This window comes from Schistocerca serialis, chromosome 2 (genome assembly GCF_023864345.2).
Source record: "Schistocerca serialis cubense isolate TAMUIC-IGC-003099 chromosome 2, iqSchSeri2.2, whole genome shotgun sequence".
Lineage (NCBI taxonomy): Eukaryota > Metazoa > Arthropoda > Insecta > Orthoptera > Acrididae > Schistocerca > Schistocerca serialis.
Genome location: NC_064639.1, coordinates 1068587488 through 1068604870, shown reverse-complemented (window position 1 = coordinate 1068604870; position 17383 = coordinate 1068587488). Strand labels below are relative to the sequence as shown.

General features: G+C 48.3%; 29 non-coding genes across 29 annotated transcripts; 14 read left to right on the top strand and 15 right to left on the bottom strand.

Annotated features, from left to right (window-relative positions):
- Positions 1-330: 330 nt before the first annotated feature.
- Trnaq-uug (transfer RNA glutamine (anticodon UUG)) lies at positions 331-402 on the bottom strand. Its single transcript has one exon. It is a non-coding gene; the product is annotated as a tRNA-Gln (tRNA).
- Positions 403-959: 557 nt separating this feature from the next.
- On the top strand, positions 960-1031 carry Trnap-ugg (transfer RNA proline (anticodon UGG)). Its single transcript has one exon. It is a non-coding gene; the product is annotated as a tRNA-Pro (tRNA).
- Positions 1032-1538: 507 nt separating this feature from the next.
- On the bottom strand, positions 1539-1610 carry Trnaq-uug (transfer RNA glutamine (anticodon UUG)). Its single transcript has one exon. It is a non-coding gene; the product is annotated as a tRNA-Gln (tRNA).
- A 557-nt stretch (positions 1611-2167) lies between these two features.
- On the top strand, positions 2168-2239 carry Trnap-ugg (transfer RNA proline (anticodon UGG)). The gene has a single exon. It is a non-coding gene; the product is annotated as a tRNA-Pro (tRNA).
- Positions 2240-2746: 507 nt separating this feature from the next.
- Positions 2747-2818, bottom strand: Trnaq-uug (transfer RNA glutamine (anticodon UUG)). The gene has a single exon. It is a non-coding gene; the product is annotated as a tRNA-Gln (tRNA).
- Positions 2819-3375: 557 nt separating this feature from the next.
- Trnap-ugg (transfer RNA proline (anticodon UGG)) lies at positions 3376-3447 on the top strand. Its single transcript has one exon. It is a non-coding gene; the product is annotated as a tRNA-Pro (tRNA).
- A 507-nt stretch (positions 3448-3954) lies between these two features.
- Positions 3955-4026, bottom strand: Trnaq-uug (transfer RNA glutamine (anticodon UUG)). The gene has a single exon. It is a non-coding gene; the product is annotated as a tRNA-Gln (tRNA).
- Positions 4027-4583: 557 nt separating this feature from the next.
- On the top strand, positions 4584-4655 carry Trnap-ugg (transfer RNA proline (anticodon UGG)). The gene has a single exon. It is a non-coding gene; the product is annotated as a tRNA-Pro (tRNA).
- A 506-nt stretch (positions 4656-5161) lies between these two features.
- Trnaq-uug (transfer RNA glutamine (anticodon UUG)) lies at positions 5162-5233 on the bottom strand. The gene has a single exon. It is a non-coding gene; the product is annotated as a tRNA-Gln (tRNA).
- A 557-nt stretch (positions 5234-5790) lies between these two features.
- Trnap-ugg (transfer RNA proline (anticodon UGG)) lies at positions 5791-5862 on the top strand. The gene has a single exon. It is a non-coding gene; the product is annotated as a tRNA-Pro (tRNA).
- A 507-nt stretch (positions 5863-6369) lies between these two features.
- On the bottom strand, positions 6370-6441 carry Trnaq-uug (transfer RNA glutamine (anticodon UUG)). The gene has a single exon. It is a non-coding gene; the product is annotated as a tRNA-Gln (tRNA).
- A 557-nt stretch (positions 6442-6998) lies between these two features.
- Positions 6999-7070, top strand: Trnap-ugg (transfer RNA proline (anticodon UGG)). Its single transcript has one exon. It is a non-coding gene; the product is annotated as a tRNA-Pro (tRNA).
- A 507-nt stretch (positions 7071-7577) lies between these two features.
- Trnaq-uug (transfer RNA glutamine (anticodon UUG)) lies at positions 7578-7649 on the bottom strand. Its single transcript has one exon. It is a non-coding gene; the product is annotated as a tRNA-Gln (tRNA).
- A 557-nt stretch (positions 7650-8206) lies between these two features.
- On the top strand, positions 8207-8278 carry Trnap-ugg (transfer RNA proline (anticodon UGG)). Its single transcript has one exon. It is a non-coding gene; the product is annotated as a tRNA-Pro (tRNA).
- Positions 8279-8785: 507 nt separating this feature from the next.
- On the bottom strand, positions 8786-8857 carry Trnaq-uug (transfer RNA glutamine (anticodon UUG)). Its single transcript has one exon. It is a non-coding gene; the product is annotated as a tRNA-Gln (tRNA).
- A 557-nt stretch (positions 8858-9414) lies between these two features.
- Trnap-ugg (transfer RNA proline (anticodon UGG)) lies at positions 9415-9486 on the top strand. The gene has a single exon. It is a non-coding gene; the product is annotated as a tRNA-Pro (tRNA).
- A 507-nt stretch (positions 9487-9993) lies between these two features.
- On the bottom strand, positions 9994-10065 carry Trnaq-uug (transfer RNA glutamine (anticodon UUG)). Its single transcript has one exon. It is a non-coding gene; the product is annotated as a tRNA-Gln (tRNA).
- Positions 10066-10622: 557 nt separating this feature from the next.
- Positions 10623-10694, top strand: Trnap-ugg (transfer RNA proline (anticodon UGG)). Its single transcript has one exon. It is a non-coding gene; the product is annotated as a tRNA-Pro (tRNA).
- A 507-nt stretch (positions 10695-11201) lies between these two features.
- Trnaq-uug (transfer RNA glutamine (anticodon UUG)) lies at positions 11202-11273 on the bottom strand. Its single transcript has one exon. It is a non-coding gene; the product is annotated as a tRNA-Gln (tRNA).
- A 557-nt stretch (positions 11274-11830) lies between these two features.
- Positions 11831-11902, top strand: Trnap-ugg (transfer RNA proline (anticodon UGG)). Its single transcript has one exon. It is a non-coding gene; the product is annotated as a tRNA-Pro (tRNA).
- A 507-nt stretch (positions 11903-12409) lies between these two features.
- Trnaq-uug (transfer RNA glutamine (anticodon UUG)) lies at positions 12410-12481 on the bottom strand. The gene has a single exon. It is a non-coding gene; the product is annotated as a tRNA-Gln (tRNA).
- Positions 12482-13038: 557 nt separating this feature from the next.
- Positions 13039-13110, top strand: Trnap-ugg (transfer RNA proline (anticodon UGG)). The gene has a single exon. It is a non-coding gene; the product is annotated as a tRNA-Pro (tRNA).
- Positions 13111-13617: 507 nt separating this feature from the next.
- On the bottom strand, positions 13618-13689 carry Trnaq-uug (transfer RNA glutamine (anticodon UUG)). Its single transcript has one exon. It is a non-coding gene; the product is annotated as a tRNA-Gln (tRNA).
- Positions 13690-14246: 557 nt separating this feature from the next.
- Positions 14247-14318, top strand: Trnap-ugg (transfer RNA proline (anticodon UGG)). The gene has a single exon. It is a non-coding gene; the product is annotated as a tRNA-Pro (tRNA).
- A 507-nt stretch (positions 14319-14825) lies between these two features.
- Positions 14826-14897, bottom strand: Trnaq-uug (transfer RNA glutamine (anticodon UUG)). Its single transcript has one exon. It is a non-coding gene; the product is annotated as a tRNA-Gln (tRNA).
- A 557-nt stretch (positions 14898-15454) lies between these two features.
- Positions 15455-15526, top strand: Trnap-ugg (transfer RNA proline (anticodon UGG)). Its single transcript has one exon. It is a non-coding gene; the product is annotated as a tRNA-Pro (tRNA).
- Positions 15527-16033: 507 nt separating this feature from the next.
- Positions 16034-16105, bottom strand: Trnaq-uug (transfer RNA glutamine (anticodon UUG)). The gene has a single exon. It is a non-coding gene; the product is annotated as a tRNA-Gln (tRNA).
- Positions 16106-16662: 557 nt separating this feature from the next.
- Positions 16663-16734, top strand: Trnap-ugg (transfer RNA proline (anticodon UGG)). Its single transcript has one exon. It is a non-coding gene; the product is annotated as a tRNA-Pro (tRNA).
- A 507-nt stretch (positions 16735-17241) lies between these two features.
- Positions 17242-17313, bottom strand: Trnaq-uug (transfer RNA glutamine (anticodon UUG)). Its single transcript has one exon. It is a non-coding gene; the product is annotated as a tRNA-Gln (tRNA).
- Between the last annotated feature and the right edge of the window lie 70 nt (positions 17314-17383).

Here is a 17383-nt window from a genome sequence, read left to right as displayed (position 1 = left end):
GTAAAGACTGGCACGTACAACGATTCTATTCGTTCCCCAGGAACTAGTACATCGCATGCAAGTTTGGTAAATGCATGCGCATGCAGCACCCAAAACGGTGAGATGTCTTTCCTGCGGGGAGGAACAGCTGAGGTCGTCTTCTCGCAGTTGAACCCCTTACGTCCCGTTATTAATCCTAGTAGCAAAAGCATAAGCATTTGGAGCGCTCCCCATTCACGTGTGGACTGCTATTAACATTTTGCATTTCATGATCCTAGTTAAATTTCTGCACATACAATTCCAACCACCGGCTCGTACACATTTCTAGAAACGATCGCAAAACACAGCGTCAGGTTCCACCGAGACTCGAACTCGAATCGCTGGATTCAAAGTCCAGAGTGCTAACCATTACACCATGGAACCGGATGCCTGTAGCGCTCTTAAATTCAGTGGTATCATGTAATTAAGCCCATAAGATGCGATGTCATTACACGTATGGTCCTCAGGAAGTGTTTGCGTGGCTAATGAAGCAACCAAGTAGGCTGGAAGTGGAAGGAGCACCTTCGAATGTAGCGAGAATTCTTGCCAGTATTCGTACATGAAGTGATGTCGAAGGATCAGGTAATCAAAATCGCGAAACAGCCACTTTCGTATGGCGGATGCTTTGTGCTGGAAGCAGCCTAGCTATGAAAACAGCTATGGACACAGAGTACTGTCGAAAACTGCGTGCTGACACAGAACGCTACGTAGTGGGCGGATTGTTCGTGACACGATAACATTTGCACTACACACGGTCGAAATACTGTCACACAACTCAAGCAGCTCTTTCAGCATTCACATACACTGGTGTTCAGCACAGCGCATGTTGTAGGTGTCAGATTAAGAAACCTCTTTGAGAATATGGTCCAGCTAGGATGCTGCAAGTAGCAAGTGCGGCAAGATCTCAGTAGGTGGCGGGGTGCAGACTTGCTTACTTGTGCGGCCTGTTGGTCTAGGGGTATGATTCCTGCTTTGGGTGCAGGAGGTCCCGGGTTCAAATCCCGGACAGGCCCTACTTTTCACTTTCGCGACAACCCAGCACTCCGATAAACTTGCGAGTCTCTGAAAGTAAGCCATGCAGCAGGACAAACTGCATGTCGGGCCACCGGCCCATGAGACTCTCAGGTGCGTCTTATGGAAAGCAATCTACGTGGCAGGATTAAGCCCTCTCCGCTTACTTATATCTATACGTAAAGACTGGCACGTACAACGATTCTATTCGTTCCCCAGGAACTAGTACATCGCATGCAAGTTTGGTAAATGCATGCGCATGCAGCACCCAAAACGGTGAGATGTCTTTCCTGCGGGGAGGAACAGCTGAGGTCGTCTTCTCGCAGTTGAACCCCTTACGTCCCGTTATTAATCCTAGTAGCAAAAGCATAAGCATTTGGAGCGCTCCCCATTCACGTGTGGACTGCTATTAACATTTTGCATTTCATGATCCTAGTTAAATTTCTGCACATACAATTCCAACCACCGGCTCGTACACATTTCTAGAAACGATCGCAAAACACAGCGTCAGGTTCCACCGAGACTCGAACTCGGATCGCTGGATTCAAAGCCCAGAGTGCTAACCATTACACCATGGAACCGGATGCCTGGAGCGCTCTTACATTCAGTGGTATCATGTAATTAAGCCCATAAGATGCGATGTCATTACACGTATGGTCCTCAGGAAGTGTTTGCGTGGCTAATGAAGCAACCAAGTAGGCTGGAAGTGGAAGGAGCACCTTCGAATGTAGCGAGAATTCTTGCCAGTATTCGTACATGAAGTGATGTCGAAGGATCAGGTAATCAAAATCGCGAAACAGCCACTTTCGTATGGCGGATGCTTTGTGCTGGAAGCAGCCTAGCTATGAAAACAGCTATGGACACAGAGTACTGTCGAAAACTGCGTGCTGACACAGAACGCTACGTAGTGGGCGGATTGTTCGTGACACGATAACATTTGCACTACACACGGTCGAAATACTGTCACACAACTCAAGCAGCTCTTTCAGCATTTACATACACTGGTGTTCAGCACAGCGCATGTTGTAGGTGTCAGATTAAGAAACCTCTTTGAGAATATGGTCCAGCTAGGATGCTGCAAGTAGCAAGTGCGGCAAGATCTCAGTAGGTGGCGGGGTGCAGACGTGCTTACTTGTGCGGCCTGTTGGTCTAGGGGTATGATTCCTGCTTTGGGTGCAGGAGGTCCCGGGTTCAAATCCCGGACAGGCCCTACTTTTCACTTTCGCGACAACCCAGCACTACGATAAACTTGCGAGTCTCTGAAAGTAAGCCATGCAGCAGGACAAACTGCATGTCGGGCCACCGGCCCATGAGACTCTCAGGTGCGTCTTATGGAAAGCAATCTACGTGGCAGGATTAAGCCCTCTCCGCTTACTTATATCTATACGTAAAGACTGGCACGTACAACGATTCTATTCGTTCCCCAGGAACTAGTACATCGCATGCAAGTTTGGTAAATGCATGCGCATGCAGCACCCAAAACGGTGAGATGTCTTTCCTGCGGGGAGGAACAGCTGAGGTCGTCTTCTCGCAGTTGAACCCCTTACGTCCCGTTATTAATCCTAGTAGCAAAAGCATAAGCATTTGGAGCGCTCCCCATTCACGTGTGGACTGCTATTAACATTTTGCATTTCATGATCCTAGTTAAATTTCTGCACATACAATTCCAACCACCGGCTCGTACACATTTCTAGAAACGATCGCAAAACACAGCGTCAGGTTCCACCGAGACTCGAACTCGAATCGCTGGATTCAAAGTCCAGAGTGCTAACCATTACACCATGGAACCGGATGCCTGTAGCGCTCTTAAATTCAGTGGTGTCATGTAATTAAGCCCATAAGATGCGATGTCATTACACGTATGTTCTTCAGGAAGTGTTTGCGTGGCTAATGAAGCAACCAAGTAGGCTGGAAGTGGAAGGAGCACCTTCGAATGTAGCGAGAATTCTTGCCAGTATTCGTACATGAAGTGATGTCGAAGGATCAGGTAATCAAAATCGCGAAACAGCCACTTTCGTATGGCGGATGCTTTGTGCTGGAAGCAGCCTAGCTATGAAAACAGCTATGGACACAGAGTACTGTCGAAAACTGCGTGCTGACACAGAACGCTACGTAGTGGGCGGATTGTTCGTGACACGATAACATTTGCACTACACACGGTCGAAATACTGTCACACAACTCAAGCAGCTCTTTCAGCATTCACATACACTGGTGTTCAGCACAGCGCATGTTGTAGGTGTCAGATTAAGAAACCTCTTTGAGAATATGGTCCAGCTAGGATGCTGCAAGTAGCAAGTGCGGCAAGATCTCAGTAGGTGGCGGGGTGCAGACTTGCTTACTTGTGCGGCCTGTTGGTCTAGGGGTATGATTCCTGCTTTGGGTGCAGGAGGTCCCGGGTTCAAATCCCGGACAGGCCCTACTTTTCACTTTCGCGACAACCCAGCACTACGATAAACTTGCGAGTCTCTGAAAGTAAGCCATGCAGCAGGACAAACTGCATGTCGGGCCACCGGCCCATGAGACGCTCAGGTGCGTCTTATGGAAAGCAATCTACGTGGCAGGATTAAGCCGTCTCCGCTTACTTATATCTATACGTAAAGACTGGCACGTACAACGATTCTATTCGTTCCCCAGGAACTAGTACATCGCATGCAAGTTTGGTAAATGCATGCGCATGCAGCACCCAAAACGGTGAGATGTCTTTCCTGCGGGGAGGAACAGCTGAGGTCGTCTTCTCGCAGTTGAACCCCTTACGTCCCGTTATTAATCCTAGTAGCAAAAGCATAAGCATTTGGAGCGCTCCCCATTCACGTGTGGACTGCTATTAACATTTTGCATTTCATGATCCTAGTTAAATTTCTGCACATACAATTCCAACCACCGGCTCGTACACATTTCTAGAAACGATCGCAAAACACAGCGTCAGGTTCCACCGAGACTCGAACTCGAATCGCTGGATTCAAAGTCCAGAGTGCTAACCATTACACCATGGAACCGGATGCCTGTAGCGCTCTTAAATTCAGTGGTATCATGTAATTAAGCCCATAAGATGCGATGTCATTACACGTATGGTCCTCAGGAAGTGTTTGCGTGGCTAATGAAGCAACCAAGTAGGCTGGAAGTGGAAGGAGCACCTTCGAATGTAGCGAGAATTCTTGCCAGTATTCGTACATGAAGTGATGTCGAAGGATCAGGTAATCAAAATCGCGAAACAGCCACTTTCGTATGGCGGATGCTTTGTGCTGGAAGCAGCCTAGCTATGAAAACAGCTATGGACACAGAGTACTGTCGAAAACTGCGTGCTGACACAGAACGCTACGTAGTGGGCGGATTGTTCGTGACACGATAACATTTGCACTACACACGGTCGAAATACTGTCACACAACTCAAGCAGCTCTTTCAGCATTCACATACACTGGTGTTCAGCACAGCGCATGTTGTAGGTGTCAGATTAAGAAACCTCTTTGAGAATATGGTCCAGCTAGGATGCTGCAAGTAGCAAGTGCGGCAAGATCTCAGTAGGTGGCGGGGTGCAGACTTGCTTACTTGTGCGGCCTGTTGGTCTAGGGGTATGATTCCTGCTTTGGGTGCAGGAGGTCCCGGGTTCAAATCCCGGACAGCCCTACTTTTCACTTTCGCGACAACCCAGCACTACGATAAACTTGCGAGTCTCTGAAAGTAAGCCATGCAGCAGGACAAACTGCATGTCGGGCCACCGGCCCATGAGACTCTCAGGTGCGTCTTATGGAAAGCAATCTACGTGGCAGGATTAAGCCGTCTCCGCTTACTTATATCTATACGTAAAGACTGGCACGTACAACGATTCTATTCGCTCCCCAGGAACTAGTACATCGCATGCAAGTTTGGTAAATGCATGCGCATGCAGCACCCAAAACGGTGAGATGTCTTTCCTGCGGGGAGGAACAGCTGAGGTCGTCTTCTCGCAGTTGAACCCCTTACGTCCCGTTATTAATCCTAGTAGCAAAAGCATAAGCATTTGGAGCGCTCCCCATTCACGTGTGGACTGCTATTAACATTTTGCATTTCATGATCCTAGTTAAATTTCTGCATATACAATTCCAACCACCGGCTCGTACACATTTCTAGAAACGATCGCAAAACACAGCGTCAGCTTCCACCGAGACTCGAACTCGGATCGCTGGATTCAAAGTCCAGAGTGCTAACCACTACACCATGGAACCGGATGCCTGTAGCGCTCTTAAATTCAGTGGTATCATGTAATTAAGCCCATAAGATGCGATGTCATTACACGTATGGTCCTCAGGAAGTGTTTGCGTGGCTAATGAAGCAACCAAGTAGGCTGGAAGTGGAAGGAGCACCTTCGAATGTAGCGAGAATTCTTGCCAGTATTCGTACATGAAGTGATGTCGAAGGATCAGGTAATCAAAATCGCGAAACAGCCACTTTCGTATGGCGGATGCTTTGTGCTGGAAGCAGCCTAGCTATGAAAACAGCTATGGACACAGAGTACTGTCGAAAACTGCGTGCTGACACAGAACGCTACGTAGTGGGCGGATTGTTCGTGACACGATAACATTTGCACTACACACGGTCGAAATATTGTCACACAACTCAAGCAGCTCTTTCAGCATTCACATACACTGGTGTTCAGCACAGCGCATGTTGTAGGTGTCAGATTAAGAAACCTCTTTGAGAATATGGTCCAGCTAGGATGCTGCAAGTAGCAAGTGCGACAAGATCTCAGTAGGTGGCGCGGTGCAGACTTGCTTACTTGTGCGGCCTGTTGGTCTAGGGGTATGATTCCTGCTTTGGGTGCAGGAGGTCCCGGGTTCAAATCCCGGACAGGCCCTACTTTTCACTTTCGCGACAACCCAGCACTACGATAAACTTGCGAGTCTCTGAAAGTAAGCCATGCAGCAGGACAAACTGCATGTCGGGCCACCGGCCCATGAGACTCTCAGGTGCGTCTTATGGAAAGCAATCTACGTGGCAGGATTAAGCCGTCTCCGCTTACTTATATCTATACGTAAAGACTGGCACGTACAACGATTCTATTCGTTCCCCAGGAACTAGTACATCGCATGCAAGTTTGGTAAATGCATGCGCATGCAGCACCCAAAACGGTGAGATGTCTTTCCTGCGGGGAGGAACAGCTGAGGTCGTCTTCTCGCAGTTGAACCCCTTACGTCCCGTTATTAATCCTAGTAGCAAAAGCATAAGCATTTGGAGCGCTCCCCATTCACGTGTGGACTGCTATTAACATTTTGCATTTCATGATCCTAGTTAAATTTCTGCATATACAATTCCAACCACCGGCTCGTACACATTTCTAGAAACGATCGCAAAACACAGCGTCAGGTTCCACCGAGACTCGAAGTCGGATCGCTGGATTCAAAGTCCAGAGTGCTAACCATTACACCATGGAACCGGATGCCTGTAGCGCTCTTAAATTCAGTGGTATCATGTAATTAAGCCCATAAGATGCGATGTCATTACACGTATGGTCCTCAGGAAGTGTTTGCGTGGCTAATGAAGCAACCAAGTAGGCTGGAAGTGGAAGGAGCACCTTCGAATGTAGCGAGAATTCTTGCCAGTATTCGTACATGAAGTGATGTCGAAGGATCAGGTAATCAAAATCGCGAAACAGCCACTTTCGTATGGCGGATGCTTTGTGCTGGAAGCAGCCTAGCTATGAAAACAGCTATGGACACAGAGTACTGTCGAAAACTGCGTGCTGACACAGAACGCTACGTAGTGGGCAAATTGTTCGTGACACGATAACATTTGCACTACACACGGTCGAAATACTGTCACACAACTCAAGCAGCTCTTTCAGCATTCACATACACTGGTGTTAAGCACAGCGCATGTTGTAGGTGTCAGATTAAGAAACCTCTTTGAGAATATGGTCCAGCTAGGATGCTGCAAGTAGCAAGTGCGGCAAGATCTCAGTAGGTGGCGGGGTGCAGACTTGCTTACTTGTGCGGCCTGTTGGTCTAGGGGTATGATTCCTGCTTTGGGTGCAGGAGGTCCCGGGTTCAAATCCCGGACAGGCCCTACTTTTCACTTTCGCGACAACCCAGCACTACGATAAACTTGCGAGTCTCTGAAAGTAAGCCATGCAGCAGGACAAACTGCATGTCGGGCCACCGGCCCATGAGACTCTCAGGTGCGTCTTATGGAAAGCAATCTACGTGGCAGGATTAAGCCGTCTCCGCTTACTTATATCTATACGTAAAGACTGGCACGTACAACGATTCTATTCGTTCCCCAGGAACTAGTACATCGCATGCAAGTTTGGTAAATGCATGCGCATGCAGCACCCAAAACGGTGAGATGTCTTTCCTGCGGGGAGGAACAGCTGAGGTCGTCTTCTCGCAGTTGAACCCCTTACGTCCCGTTATTAATCCTAGTAGCAAAAGCATAAGCATTTGGAGCGCTCCCCATTCACGTGTGGACTGCTATTAACATTTTGCATTTCATGATCCTAGTTAAATTTCTGCACATACAATTCCAACCACCGGCTCGTACACATTTCTAGAAACGATCGCAAAACACAGCGTCAGGTTCCACCGAGACTCGAACTCGGATCGCTGGATTCAAAGCCCAGAGTGCTAACCATTACACCATGGAACCGGATGCCTGTAGCGCTCTTACATTCAGTGGTATCATGTAATTAAGCCCATAAGATGCGATGTCATTACACGTATGGTCCTCAGGAAGTGTTTGCGTGGCTAATGAAGCAACCAAGTAGGCTGGAAGTGGAAGGAGCACCTTCGAATGTAGCGAGAATTCTTGCCAGTATTCGTACATGAAGTGATGTCGAAGGATCAGGTAATCAAAATCGCGAAACAGCCACTTTCGTATGGCGGATGCTTTGTGCTGGAAGCAGCCTAGCTATGAAAACAGCTATGGACACAGAGTACTGTCGAAAACTGCGTGCTGACACAGAACGCTACGTAGTGGGCGGATTGTTCGTGACACGATAACATTTGCACTACACACGGTCGAAATACTGTCACACAACTCAAGCAGCTCTTTCAGCATTCACATACACTGGTGTTCAGCACAGCGCATGTTGTAGGTGTCAGATTAAGAAACCTCTTTGAGAATATGGTCCAGCTAGGATGCTGCAAGTAGCAAGTGCGGCAAGATCTCAGTAGGTGGCGGGGTGCAGACTTGCTTACTTGTGCGGCCTGTTGGTCTAGGGGTATGATTCCTGCTTTGGGTGCAGGAGGTCCCGGGTTCAAATCCCGGACAGGCCCTACTTTTCACTTTCGCGACAACCCAGCACTACGATAAACTTGCGAGTCTCTGAAAGTAAGCCATGCAGCAGGACAAACTGCATGTCGGGCCACCGGCCCATGAGACTCTCAGGTGCGTCTTATGGAAAGCAATCTACGTGGCAGGATTAAGCCGTCTCCGCTTACTTATATCTATACGTAAAGACTGGCACGTACAACGATTCTATTCGTTCCCCAGGAACTAGTACATCGCATGCAAGTTTGGTAAATGCATGCGCATGCAGCACCCAAAACGGTGAGATGTCTTTCCTGCGGGGAGGAACAGCTGAGGTCGTCTTCTCGCAGTTGAACCCCTTACGTCCCGTTATTAATCCTAGTAGCAAAAGCATAAGCATTTGGAGCGCTCCCCATTCACGTGTGGACTGCTATTACCATTTTGCATTTCATGATCCTAGTTAAATTTCTGCACATACAATTCCAACCACCGGCTCGTACACATTTCTAGAAACGATCGCAAAACACAGCGTCAGGTTCCACCGAGACTCGAACTCGAATCGCTGGATTCAAAGTCCAGAGTGCTAACCATTACACCATGGAACCGGATGCCTGTAGCGCTCTTAAATTCAGTGGTATCATGTAATTAAGCCCATAAGATGCGATGTCATTACACGTATGGTCCTCAGGAAGTGTTTGCGTGGCTAATGAAGCAACCAAGTAGGCTGGAAGTGGAAGGAGCACCTTCGAATGTAGCGAGAATTCTTGCCAGTATTCGTACATGAAGTGATGTCGAAGGATCAGGTAATCAAAATCGCGAAACAGCCACTTTCGTATGGCGGATGCTTTGTGCTGGAAGCAGCCTAGCTATGAAAACAGCTATGGACACAGAGTACTGTCGAAAACTGCGTGCTGACACAGAACGCTACGTAGTGGGCGGATTGTTCGTGACACGATAACATTTGCACTACACACGGTCGAAATACTGTCACACAACTCAAGCAGCTCTTTCAGCATTCACATACACTGGTGTTCAGCACAGCGCATGTTGTAGGTGTCAGATTAAGAAACCTCTTTGAGAATATGGTCCAGCTAGGATGCTGCAAGTAGCAAGTGCGGCAAGATCTCAGTAGGTGGCGGGGTGCAGACTTGCTTACTTGTGCGGCCTGTTGGTCTAGGGGTATGATTCCTGCTTTGGGTGCAGGAGGTCCCGGGTTCAAATCCCGGACAGGCCCTACTTTTCACTTTCGCGACAACCCAGCACTACGATAAACTTGCGAGTCTCTGAAAGTAAGCCATGCAGCAGGACAAACTGCATGTCGGGCCACCGGCCCATGAGACTCTCAGGTGCGTCTTATGGAAAGCAATCTACGTGGCAGGATTAAGCCGTCTCCGCTTACTTATATCTATACGTAAAGACTGGCACGTACAACGATTCTATTCGCTCCCCAGGAACTAGTACATCGCATGCAAGTTTGGTAAATGCATGCGCATGCAGCACCCAAAACGGTGAGATGTCTTTCCTGCGGGGAGGAACAGCTGAGGTCGTCTTCTCGCAGTTGAACCCCTTACGTCCCGTTATTAATCCTAGTAGCAAAAGCATAAGCATTTGGAGCGCTCCCCATTCACGTGTGGACTGCTATTAACATTTTGCATTTCATGATCCTAGTTAAATTTCTGCATATACAATTCCAACCACCGGCTCGTACACATTTCTAGAAACGATCGCAAAACACAGCGTCAGGTTCCACCGAGACTCGAAGTCGGATCGCTGGATTCAAAGTCCAGAGTGCTAACCACTACACCATGGAACCGGATGCCTGTAGCGCTCTTAAATTCAGTGGTATCATGTAATTAAGCCCATAAGATGCGATGTCATTACACGTATGGTCCTCAGGAAGTGTTTGCGTGGCTAATGAAGCAACCAAGTAGGCTGGAAGTGGAAGGAGCACCTTCGAATGTAGCGAGAATTCTTGCCAGTATTCGTACATGAAGTGATGTCGAAGGATCAGGTAATCAAAATCGCGAAACAGCCACTTTCGTATGGCGGATGCTTTGTGCTGGAAGCAGCCTAGCTATGAAAACAGCTATGGACACAGAGTACTGTCGAAAACTGCGTGCTGACACAGAACGCTACGTAGTGGGCGGATTGTTCGTGACACGATAACATTTGCACTACACACGGTCGAAATATTGTCACACAACTCAAGCAGCTCTTTCAGCATTCACATACACTGGTGTTCAGCACAGCGCATGTTGTAGGTGTCAGATTAAGAAACCTCTTTGAGAATATGGTCCAGCTAGGATGCTGCAAGTAGCAAGTGCGACAAGATCTCAGTAGGTGGCGCGGTGCAGACTTGCTTACTTGTGCGGCCTGTTGGTCTAGGGGTATGATTCCTGCTTTGGGTGCAGGAGGTCCCGGGTTCAAATCCCGGACAGGCCCTACTTTTCACTTTCGCGACAACCCAGCACTACGATAAACTTGCGAGTCTCTGAAAGTAAGCCATGCAGCAGGACAAACTGCATGTCGGGCCACCGGCCCATGAGACTCTCAGGTGCGTCTTATGGAAAGCAATCTACGTGGCAGGATTAAGCCGTCTCCGCTTTCTTATATCTATACGTAAAGACTGGCACGTACAACGATTCTATTCGTTCCCCAGGAACTAGTACATCGCATGCAAGTATGGTAAATGCATGCGCATGCAGCACCCAAAACGGTGAGATGTCTTTCCTGCGGGGAGGAACAGCTGAGGTCGTCTTCTCGCAGTTGAACCCCTTACGTCCCGTTATTAATCCTAGTAGCAAAAGCATAAGCATTTGGAGCGCTCCCCATTCACGTGTGGACTGCTATTAACATTTTGCATTTCATGACCCTAGTTAAATTTCTGCACATACAATTCCAACCACCGGCTCGTACACATTTCTAGAAACGGTCGCGAAACACAGCGTCAGGTTCCACCGAGACTCGAACTCGGATCGCTGGATTCAAAGTCCAGAGTGCTAACAATTACACCATGGAACCGGATGCCTGTAGCGCTCTTAAATTCAGTGGTATCATGTAATTAAGCCCATAAGATGCGATGTCATTACACGTATGGTCCTCAGGAAGTGTCTGCGTGGCTAATGAAGCAACCAAGTAGGCTGGAAGTGGAAGGAGCACCTTCGAATGTAGCGAGAATTCTTGCCAGTATTCGTACATGAAGTGATGTCGAAGGATCAGGTAATCAAAATCGCGAAACAGCCACTTTCGTATGGCGGATGCTTTGTGCTGGAAGCAGCCTAGCTATGAAAACAGCTATGGACACAGAGTACTGTCGAAAACTGCGTGCTGACACAGAACGCTACGTAGTGGGCGGATTGTTCGTGACACGATAACATTTGCACTACACACGGTCGAAATACTGTCACACAACTCAAGCAGCTCTTTCAGCATTCACATACACTGGTGTTCAGCACAGCGCATGTTGTAGGTGTCAGATTAAGAAACCTCTTTGAGAATATGGTCCAGCTAGGATGCTGCAAGTAGCAAGTGCGGCAAGATCTCAGTAGGTGGCGGGGTGCAGACTTGCTTACTTGTGCGGCCTGTTGGTCTAGGGGTATGATTCCTGCTTTGGGTGCAGGAGGTCCCGGGTTCAAATCCCGGACAGGCCCTACTTTTCACTTTCGCGACAACCCAGCACTACGATAAACTTGCGAGTCTCTGAAAGTAAGCCATGCAGCAGGACAAACTGCATGTCGGGCCACCGGCCCATGAGACTCTCAGGTGCGTCTTATGGAAAGCAATCTACGTGGCAGGATTAAGCCGTCTCCGCTTACTTATATCTATACGTAAAGACTGGCACGTACAACGATTCTATTCGTTCCCCAGGAACTAGTACATCGCATGCAAGTTTGGTAAATGCATGCGCATGCAGCACCCAAAACGGTGAGATGTCTTTCCTGCGGGGAGGAACAGCTGAGGTCGTCTTCTCGCAGTTGAACCCCTTACGTCCCGTTATTAATCCTAGTAGCAAAAGCATAAGCATTTGGAGCGCTCCCCATTCACGTGTGGACTGCTATTACCATTTTGCATTTCATGATCCTAGTTAAATTTCTGCACATACAATTCCAACCACCGGCTCGTACACATTTCTAGAAACGATCGCAAAACACAGCGTCAGGTTCCACCGAGACTCGAACTCGAATCGCTGGATTCAAAGTCCAGAGTGCTAACCATTACACCATGGAACCGGATGCCTGTAGCGCTCTTAAATTCAGTGGTATCATGTAATTAAGCCCATAAGATGCGATGTCATTACACGTATGGTCCTCAGGAAGTGTTTGCGTGGCTAATGAAGCAACCAAGTAGGCTGGAAGTGGAAGGAGCACCTTCGAATGTAGCGAGAATTCTTGCCAGTATTCGTACATGAAGTGATGTCGAAGGATCAGGTAATCAAAATCGCGAAACAGCCACTTTCGTATGGCGGATGCTTTGTGCTGGAAGCAGCCTAGCTATGAAAACAGCTATGGACACAGAGTACTGTCGAAAACTGCGTGCTGACACAGAACGCTACGTAGTGGGCGGATTGTTCGTGACACGATAACATTTGCACTACACACGGTCGAAATACTGTCACACAACTCAAGCAGCTCTTTCAGCATTCACATACACTGGTGTTCAGCACAGCGCATGTTGTAGGTGTCAGATTAAGAAACCTCTTTGAGAATATGGTCCAGCTAGGATGCTGCAAGTAGCAAGTGCGGCAAGATCTCAGTAGGTGGCGGGGTGCAGACTTGCTTACTTGTGCGGCCTGTTGGTCTAGGGGTATGATTCCTGCTTTGGGTGCAGGAGGTCCCGGGTTCAAATCCCGGACAGGCCCTACTTTTCACTTTCGCGACAACCCAGCACTACGATAAACTTGCGAGTCTCTGAAAGTAAGCCATGCAGCAGGACAAACTGCATGTCGGGCCACCGGCCCATGAGACTCTCAGGTGCGTCTTATGGAAAGCAATCTACGTGGCAGGATTAAGCCGTCTCCGCTTACTTATATCTATACGTAAAGACTGGCACGTACAACGATTCTATTCGTTCCCCAGGAACTAGTACATCGCATGCAAGTTTGGTAAATGCATGCGCATGCAGCACCCAAAACGGTGAGATGTCTTTCCTGCGGGGAGGAACAGCTGAGGTCGTCTTCTCGCAGTTGAACCCCTTACGTCCCGTTATTAATCCTAGTAGCAAAAGCATAAGCATTTGGAGCGCTCCCCATTCACGTGTGGACTGCTATTAACATTTTGCATTTCATGATCCTAGTTAAATTTCTGCAAATACAATTCCAACCACCGGCTCGTACACATTTCTAGAAACGATCGCAAAACACAGCGTCAGGTTCCACCGAGACTCGAAGTCGGATCGCTGGATTCAAAGTCCAGAGTGCTAACCATTACACCATGGAACCGGATGCCTGTAGCGCTCTTAAATTCAGTGGTATCATGTAATTAAGCCCATAAGATGCGATGTCATTACACGTATGGTCCTCAGGAAGTGTTTGCGTGGCTAATGAAGCAACCAAGTAGGCTGGAAGTGGAAGGAGCACCTTCGAATGTAGCGAGAATTCTTGCCAGTATTCGTACATGAAGTGATGTCGAAGGATCAGGTAATCAAAATCGCGAAACAGCCACTTTCGTATGGCGGATGCTTTGTGCTGGAAGCAGCCTAGCTATGAAAACAGCTATGGACACAGAGTACTGTCGAAAACTGCGTGCTGACACAGAACGCTACGTAGTGGGCGGATTGTTCGTGACACGATAACATTTGCACTACACACGGTCGAAATACTGTCACACAACTCAAGCAGCTCTTTCAGCATTCACATACACTGGTGTTCAGCACAGCGCATGTTGTAGGTGTCAGATTAAGAAACCTCTTTGAGAATATGGTCCAGCTAGGATGCTGCAAGTAGCAAGTGCGGCAAGATCTCAGTAGGTGGCGCGGTGCAGACTTGCTTACTTGTGCGGCCTGTTGGTCTAGGGGTATGATTCCTGCTTTGGGTGCAGGAGGTCCCGGGTTCAAATCCCGGACAGGCCCCACTTTTCACTTTCGCGACAACCCAGCACTACGATAAACTTGCGAGTCTCTGAAAGTAAGCCATGCAGCAGGACAAACTGCATGTCGGGCCACCGGCCCATGAGACTCTCAGGTGCGTCTTATGGAAAGCAATCTACGTGGCAGGATTAAGCCGTCTCCGCTTTCTTATATCTATACGTAAAGACTGGCACGTACAACGATTCTATTCGTTCCCCAGGAACTAGTACATCGCATGCAAGTATGGTAAATGCATGCGCATGCAGCACCCAAAACGGTGAGATGTCTTTCCTGCGGGGAGGAACAGCTGAGGTCGTCTTCTCGCAGTTGAACCCCTTACGTCCCGTTATTAATCCTAGTAGCAAAAGCATAAGCATTTGGAGCGCTCCCCATTCACGTGTGGACTGCTATTAACATTTTGCATTTCATGACCCTAGTTAAATTTCTGCACATACAATTCCAACCACCGGCTCGTACACATTTCTAGAAACGGTCGCGAAACACAGCGTCAGGTTCCACCGAGACTCGAACTCGGATCGCTGGATTCAAAGTCCAGAGTGCTAACAATTACACCATGGAACCGGATGCCTGTAGCGCTCTTAAATTCAGTGGTATCATGTAATTAAGCCCATAAGATGCGATGTCATTACACGTATGGTCCTCAGGAAGTGTCTGCGTGGCTAATGAAGCAACCAAGTAGGCTGGAAGTGGAAGGAGCACCTTCGAATGTAGCGAGAATTCTTGCCAGTATTCGTACATGAAGTGATGTCGAAGGATCAGGTAATCAAAATCGCGAAACAGCCACTTTCGTATGGCGGATGCTTTGTGCTGGAAGCAGCCTAGCTATGAAAACAGCTATGGACACAGAGTACTGTCGAAAACTGCGTGCTGACACAGAACGCTACGTAGTGGGCGGATTGTTCGTGACACGATAACATTTGCACTACACACGGTCGAAATACTGTCACACAACTCAAGCAGCTCTTTCAGCATTCACATACACTGGTGTTCAGCACAGCGCATGTTGTAGGTGTCAGATTAAGAAACCTCTTTGAGAATATGGTCCAGCTAGGATGCTGCAAGTAGCAAGTGCGGCAAGATCTCAGTAGGTGGCGGGGTGCAGACTTGCTTACTTGTGCGGCCTGTTGGTCTAGGGGTATGATTCCTGCTTTGGGTGCAGGAGGTCCCGGGTTCAAATCCCGGACAGGCCCTACTTTTCACTTTCGCGACAACCCAGCACTACGATAAACTTGCGAGTCTCTGAAAGTAAGCCATGCAGCAGGACAAACTGCATGTCGGGCCACCGGCCCATGAGACTCTCAGGTGCGTCTTATGGAAAGCAATCTACGTGGCAGGATTAAGCCGTCTCCGCTTACTTATATCTATACGTAAAGACTGGCACGTACAACGATTCTATTCGTTCCCCAGGAACTAGTACATCGCATGCAAGTTTGGTAAATGCATGCGCATGCAGCACCCAAAACGGTGAGATGTCTTTCCTGCGGGGAGGAACAGCTGAGGTCGTCTTCTCGCAGTTGAACCCCTTACGTCCCGTTATTAATCCTAGTAGCAAAAGCATAAGCATTTGGAGCGCTCCCCATTCACGTGTGGACTGCTATTACCATTTTGCATTTCATGATCCTAGTTAAATTTCTGCACATACAATTCCAACCACCGGCTCGTACACATTTCTAGAAACGATCGCAAAACACAGCGTCAGGTTCCACCGAGACTCGAACTCGAATCGCTGGATTCAAAGTCCAGAGTGCTAACCATTACACCATGGAACCGGATGCCTGTAGCGCTCTTAAATTCAGTGGTATCATGTAATTAAGCCCATAAGATGCGATGTCATTACACGTATGGTCCTCAGGAAGTGTTTGCGTGGCTAATGAAGCAACCAAGTAGGCTGGAAGTGGAAGGAGCACCTTCGAATGTAGCGAGAATTCTTGCCAGTATTCGTACATGAAGTGATGTCGAAGGATCAGGTAATCAAAATCGCGAAACAGCCACTTTCGTATGGCGGATGCTTTGTGCTGGAAGCAGCCTAGCTATGAAAACAGCTATGGACACAGAGTACTGTCGAAAACTGCGTGCTGACACAGAACGCTACGTAGTGGGCGGATTGTTCGTGACACGATAACATTTGCACTACACACGGTCGAAATACTGTCACACAACTCAAGCAGCTCTTTCAGCATTCACATACACTGGTGTTCAGCACAGCGCATGTTGTAGGTGTCAGATTAAGAAACCTCTTTGAGAATATGGTCCAGCTAGGATGCTGCAAGTAGCAAGTGCGGCAAGATCTCAGTAGGTGGCGGGGTGCAGACTTGCTTACTTGTGCGGCCTGTTGGTCTAGGGGTATGATTCCTGCTTTGGGTGCAGGAGGTCCCGGGTTCAAATCCCGGACAGGCCCTACTTTTCACTTTCGCGACAACCCAGCACTACGATAAACTTGCGAGTCTCTGAAAGTAAGCCATGCAGCAGGACAAACTGCATGTCGGGCCACCGGCCCATGAGACTCTCAGGTGCGTCTTATGGAAAGCAATCTACGTGGCAGGATTAAGCCGTCTCCGCTTACTTATATCTATACGTAAAGACTGGCACGTACAACGATTCTATTCGTTCCCCAGGAACTAGTACATCGCATGCAAGTTTGGTAAATGCATGCGCATGCAGCACCCAAAACGGTGAGATGTCTTTCCTGCGGGGAGGAACAGCTGAGGTCGTCTTCTCGCAGTTGAACCCCTTACGTCCCGTTATTAATCCTAGTAGCAAAAGCATAAGCATTTGGAGCGCTCCCCATTCACGTGTGGACTGCTATTAACATTTTGCATTTCATGATCCTAGTTAAATTTCTGCAAATACAATTCCAACCACCGGCTCGTACACATTTCTAGAAACGATCGCAAAACACAGCGTCAGGTTCCACCGAGACTCGAAGTCGGATCGCTGGATTCAAAGTCCAGAGTGCTAACCATTACACCATGGAACCGGATGCCTGTAGCGCTCTTAAATTCAGTGGTATCATGTAATTAAGCCCATAAGATGCGATGTCATTACAC